A 7,043-nucleotide genomic window follows, 5' to 3' on the forward strand; every position below is an offset into this window, starting at 1 on the left:
ATCCCTTCTTCTTGTTCCTCCCTGAACCCCCTCCTCAGATGACTGCTGATCTCTTTCCTGTCGCTATAGATTAGTTTGCATTTTCCAGATTTTATATAAATGGAGCCATCTGTACGCACGCTTTTTGTCTGGCTTCTTTCACAGCATAATTATTTTGAGATTTATTTATGTTTCCATGTGTATCAATAGTTAAATTCTATTTATTTCTGAGTGTATTCCATCATATAGATATACCACAAGTTGTTTATTCATTCTCTTGTTGATGGACATTTGGGTCTTTCTTGGTATTAAACTATTACAAATAGAGCTGACAGGAACATTTTTGGGCAAGTCTTTGTGTAGACACATGCTTTTATTTTTCTTGAATAACTACCTAAGAGTGGAATGGGTGCATCCTGTAGCAGGTATGTGTTTGACTTTTTAAGACACTGAGGAACTCTTTTGTAGATTGATTGTATCATTTTACAATACCAACAGCAGTACATAAGAACAGCGGGTGCTCAGCATCCTTGCCAGCTCACTTTTTAATTTCAGGGATTTTAATAGGTGCATAGTGGTCTCATTGTGGTTTTATTTTACATTTCCCAGATGACTAATGATGTTGAGCATTTTTTCATGTGTTTGTTTCCCATCCATGTATCTTCTTTGGTAAGATATCTGTTGAAACATTTTGCTTATTTTTGTTGGGTTGTTTGTTATGCTATTATTGAGTTTAGAGAGTTATGTATTTTGGGTACAAGTTCTTTATTAATGTGCAAAACTTTTCTTCTATGATTTATCTTTTAATTCTCATAATAGTGTATTTAGAAGAGCAGAAGTTCTTAATTTTGATGAAGTCCAATTATCAATTTGGTTTTTTTTATGGATCACTTTTTGTTGTCACATCTAAGTAGTCTTTGCCTAACTCAAGGTCACCAAAGATTTCTCCTAGAAGTATAATAGTTTAACATTTTATATTTAGGTCTATGATTCATTTTAAGTTAATTTTTGTATATGATGCAAGGTATGGGCTAATGATTATTTTAAAATATGAATTATCATTTTTTACAGCACCATTTGTTGAAAAGATTATCCTTTCTCCACTGAATTTTCTTTGCACCTTTGTTGAAATTGTTCATAAATGTGTGGGACTATTTTTTAACCCTAGATTCTGTTCCACTGGTCAATTTGCCTAACTTCCTGCCAATACCACACTGTCTTGATTACTGTACCTTAATACGTCTTGAAATCAGGGAATAATACACCTGCAACCTTATTGTGTTGCAAATTGTTTGGGCTCCTTTAAGTCTTTTGCATTTCCACATGAATTTTAGAATGAGTTGGTTAATTTCTGCAAAAGATTCTCCTGAGATTTTGATTAGAATTGCATTGCTCTGTAGATCAATTTGGAGAGAATTGTTATCTTCACAATATTGAGTCTTCTGAGCCATAAGCACAATGTATCCCTCCATTTATTTAGGTCTTTTAAAAATTTTCTCAGAGTCATTTGTAGATTTTAGTGTGCAGGTTCTACACATCTTTTACCAGATATTTCCCTATGTATTTTCATATTTCATGTTGCTCTTGTTAATAATATTAATTTTAAATTTCAATTTCTGATTTTTCATTGTTATTATATAGAAGTACATTTGATTTTTATATGTGGATCTTATGTCCTGCAACCTTGATAACCTTGTGTATTAATTCTAGTAGCTTTTTATAGATTCTACAGGATTTTGTACATAGAGGATGGCTATCATCTACATATAAATATAAATTTACTTTTTCCCTTCCAATCTGGATGAATTTTGCTTCATTTTCTTGCCTTACTGCCTCTGCTAGAACTTCCATGTCGATGTTGAATTAAAAGAGACAACTCTGGGAGGAGATGGATATATTAATTAGTTTGACTGTGGTAATCATTTCACAATGTATACGTATAGTCACAAGCCACATAATGATGTTTTGTTAGTGACAAACCGCATTTATGACAGTGGTCCCATGAGGTTATAATGGAACTGAAAAGTTCCTGTTGCCTAGTGATGTCGTAGCCATCCTAACATGGTAGCATAATGCATTACTCACATGTTTGTGATGATGCTGGTGTAAACAAACCTACTGCACTGCCAGTCGTATAAAAGTATAGCACAGGGGCCGGCCCAGTGGCGCAAGAGGTTAAGTGCTTGCGCTCTGCTGCGGTGGTCTGGGGTTTGCCGGTTCGGATCCTGGGTGCGCACTGATGCACCACTTGGCAAGCCATGCTGTGGCGGCGTCCCATATAAAGTGGAGGAAGATGGGCACGGATGTTAGCCCAGGGCCAGTCTTCCTCAGCAAAAAAAAAGAAGAGGATTGGCAGATGTTAGCACAGGGCTGACCTTCCTCACACACACACAAAAAAGTATAGCACATACAATTATGTACAGTACCTAATACTTGATAATGATAATAAATGACATATTACTGGTTTATGTATCTACTATATTATACTTTCCATCATTATTTTAGAGTGTACTCTTTCTACTTATAAAAAAAAAAGTTTACTGTAAAACAGTATGCCCGTTACACTGGCAGCAGCCTCACACATTTCGTGTTTACTGAGGCTCTTGATTGAATTATTTTCTCTTGCGCTTGAGTCAGTCTCATATTGTTTTGTTCCTCATGGCCCCTGAACGTACAAAATCCACTGCTAATGTTGCCAGTAAGAGGCCACATCAAATGATTGAACTGGAAACAAAATTAAAAGTGATTAAGGACTAAGAAGGTGGACAATCAGTGATGGTTATTGCTCGCCAGTCAGGCATGTCCCATTCCGTCACAGCTACAGTCTTGAAGAACAAGAACAAAGTGACAGAATTTGTTAAGAGATCTGCTTCATTGAAGGCAAGAAGACTAACAAAAATTCAAGACGGGCCTCTATCAGATATGGAGAAGCTTCTAATGAGCTGGTTGAAGACCAGACACAGAAGCATACCCCTCTCAGCACCATGACCATCACAGCCAAGGCAAGAAGATGCTGCTTTGATGTTGAAGGAAAAGGCTGGACCTGACTACAGTGTTGAATTTACTGCTACCTCTGGGTGGCTTAAACAATTCAAGAATTGTTATACATTACATAATGTGAAAGTGAGTGGTGAGTCTGTGAGTGCTGATGTAAAGGCAGCTGAAGAATTTTTGGAAACTCTAGATAAGCTGATTGTGAAGGAAAATTACTTGCCAGAGCAAATATTTAATATGGATGAAACCTCCCTATTCTGGAAACAGATGCCTGAAAGACTCTTCATCCATAAGGAGGTCAAGTCAATGCTGAGTTTCAAGGCTTTTAAGGGCAGGGTAAGAATCTTGCTCGGGGGCAATGTTGCAGGCTACAAACTAAAACTCTTTGTGATCTGGCACAGGTCACAGGGCCTTCAAGCATACCAATAAGCACACACTGCCAGTGTATTACAGGAGTATCCATAAGTTATAGATGATCCAGCTCCTCTTCTAAGTTGCCCTCTTGAATTGCTATGCTAGTGAAATGGAGAAGTACTATTTGGAGAATAACATACCTTTCAAGATTTTGCTTATTGTTGATAATGCTCCCAGACACCTTCCTTTTATTGATTATATACATCCCAATATCAAAGCAGTGTTTCTCCTTTCAAACACCACTTCTTTGATCTAACCAATGGATCAGGGAGTTATAGCAGCTTTTAAGGCCTATTACCTGAGGACGACTTTTGCCCAGGCTATTGCTGCAACTGAGAAGACGCTGATGCAATTCTGGAAGGATTACAACATCTATGACTTCATCAAGAACCTTGCTTGGGCTTGGGGTGATGTCACCAAGGAGTGTATAAATGGCATCTGGAAGAAGGTCCTCAAGAGGTTTGTCTATGACTTCAAAGGTTTTGGCAAGTTGAGGAGGTTGTAAAACTCAACAAGGCTGTGGTTGAAATGGCAGTTAACCTGGTTGTGGATGAGGATGACATTGAGGAGCTTCTAGAGGTGATTCCTGAGGAACTGACTAATGAGGAGTTGTTGGAACTAGAACAGGAATGCATAGCTGAAGAAGAGGTAAGAGAAAAGGAAACTACAGGGGAAGAAAAAGAAGAACCTCCAAGACAATTCACAGTGAAGAGTTGAGCAGAAGCTTTCGCAGACCTCAACAAACTTCTTAAAAAGTTTGAAAACATGGACCCCAACACTGAAATGTTTTCATTATTAGAAAGGAATGTTCATGGTGCGTCATCTGCTTACAAGCAAATCTATAACGGAAAAAAGAAACAAGCCAAGCAAACCACAATGGAGATATTTCTGAAAAGAGTGACACATCCTCAAGAAGAGCCTCAGGCATGTTTTTCAGGAGGCGTTCTAGAAGGAGGCATTCTTTTCACAGGAGATGACAGCTCCATGCATGTTATTGCCCCTGAAGAGTTTCCAGTGGGACAAGATGTGGAGATGGAAGACAATGATATTGATGATCCTGACTTTGTGTAGCCCAGGCCATTGTGTGTGTTTGTGTCTTAGTTTTTAACAAAAAAGTTTCAAAAGTAAAAAAAAAAAAAAGAAAAAATTTTAAAAATAGAAAAAGCTTATAGAATAAGGATATAAAGGAAGAAAATATTTTTGTACACTGTACAATGTGTTTGTGTTTTAAGCTGAGCTATTAGAAAAGAGTCAAAAAGTTAAAAAAAACTAAAAAGTTTACAAAGTAAAAAGTAATTTTAAGCTTAGTTTAATTTATTATTGAAGAAAGAAAACTATTTTTTAATAAATTTAGTGTAGCCTCAGTGTACAGTGTTTATAAAGTCTATGGCATGTACAGTAACGTCCTGGGCCGTCACACTCACTCACCATCACTCGCTGACTCGCTCGGAGCAGCTTCCAGTCTTGCAGCCTCCAATCATGGTACATGCCCTATACAGGTGTGTCGTTTTTTATCTTTTATACCATATTTTTACTGTACCTTTTCTATGTTTAGATATGTTTAGGTACACAACTACTTGCCATTGTGTTACAATTGCCTACAGTATTCAGTACAATAACACACTGTACAGGTTTGTAGCCCAGGAGCAATAGGCTATACCATATAGCCTAGGTGTGTAGTAGGCTATGCCATCTAGGTTTGTGTAAGCACACTCTATGATGTTCGCACAATGATGAAATCTCCCCAAAACACATTTCTCAAAACTCATCCCTGTCGTTATGCGACACATGATTGTATACCAAAATATCATGTTGTATACCTTAAATATATACAAATTTTATTTGTCAAAAAAAAGAAGAGGGGTGAGAGCTGGCATCCTTGCCTTGTTCCTGACCTCAGGGGGAAAGAATTCATTCTCTCATCATTAAGTATGAGATTAGCTATGGGTTTTTGTAGAGGACTTTTATCAGATTGAGGAAGTCCCTTCTACTACTTGTTTGCTGAGAGTTTTTTTTTAACTTTTATTTTTGAGAATTGGTGTGCAGATTAAGAAATATTGTTAAGAATTAATAGTACTAAGAAATAATGCAGAGAGATCCCATATAGCCTTCCCCCAGTTCCCCCCAGTGATAACGTCTTGCATAGCTATATTCACAAGCAGGAAGTTGACATTGGGACGACCAATGACCTTATTCAGATTGCACCAGTTTTGTGATTTTGCTCATTTGCATTTGCGTTTGTGTGTGTGTAGTTTTATGCTACATACACACAGACGCAAAACTATGTATGTAGTTTTATGAATTTTATCATATGTGTAGATTTGTGTGACCATCACTACAGTTAAGATACAAACAATTTCATCACAAGGATTCCTCAAGCTCATCTTTTATCTCCACAGCTGCCTCCCTTCCTTTCCTCCCTAAGCCTGACAACCACTAATCTATTCTTTATTTCTATAATTTTGTCATTTCAGGGATGTGATATAAGTGGAATCACACAGTATGTAGCCTTTTGAGATTGGCTTTTTCCACTCAGCATAATGCCCTAGAGATCTATCTAAGTTGTTACATGTTATCAATAGTTCATTCCTCTTTGTTGCTGAATAGTACTCCATGGTATAGATGTACTACAGTTTGTAGTATATCCATTAAAATACTTTTGAGTAGTTTCCAGCTTTTGGCTACTCTAAATAAAGCTACTATGAACATTTGTGTACAGGTTTTTGTGTGAACATAAACATGGGATAAATTTCTCTGGGATAAATGACTAAGAGTGCAGTTGCTGGGTCATATGATAATCCTCCTCAGCGAAATGTCTCTTCATATCTGTTGCCTATTTTCTAATTGTATCGATTGGCTTTTATTATTGAGTTTTGAGAGCTCTTTATACAGTCTAGATAGTTGTCCTTGGTCAGATATGCAGTTTGCAAATATTTTCTCCTAGTTCATAGCTTGTCTTTTCAACTTCTTCATAAGATCTTTTGCAGAGAAAAAATATTTTAATTTTAATGAGGTACAATTTATTATTTTTTTCTTTTATGGATTGTGCTTTTAGTGTGTCAAGTCTAAGAAGTCTAGTCCCAAAGACTTTTTCCTGTGTTTTTTTCCCCCTAAAAGTTTTATAGTTTTACATCTAAGTTCATGATTTATTTTGAGTTAATATTTGTACGAGATGTAAGGTTTTGGCCATTTCTTTTTTGGCTATGAATGTCCAATTGCTCCAGCATCATTGTTGAAAAGGCCGTCCTTCCTCCTTTGAATTGCCTTTTCACCTTTGTCAAAGACCAGTTGGGCGTATTTGTATGGATCTACTTCTAGTTTCCATTGCTCTGTGTCTACTTCTGCTAATACCACACTTTCTTGATTACATAGCTATATAGTAAGCCTTAACATTGAGTAGAGTGATTTCTCCCACTTCATTATCCATTTTCAAAAATGGTTTAGCTATTTTAGGTCCTTGCCTTTCCAAATAAGTTTTAGAATAAGCTTGTCTTATTTTAAAACCTTCCTGAAATTTCGATAGAAATTGTATCAAATCTATGGATCAATTTGGGAAAAATTGACATCTTGACTATGTTGAATGTTCCAATCCATAAATATGGTGTGTCTCCATTTATTTGTCTTTTTTTGGTTTATTTCACCAGAATTTTGTAAAT

Source organism: Ceratotherium simum, chromosome 6 (assembly GCF_057802395.1).
Source record: "Ceratotherium simum simum isolate JZ-2026a chromosome 6, ASM5780239v1, whole genome shotgun sequence".
Classification (NCBI taxonomy): domain Eukaryota; kingdom Metazoa; phylum Chordata; class Mammalia; order Perissodactyla; family Rhinocerotidae; genus Ceratotherium; species Ceratotherium simum.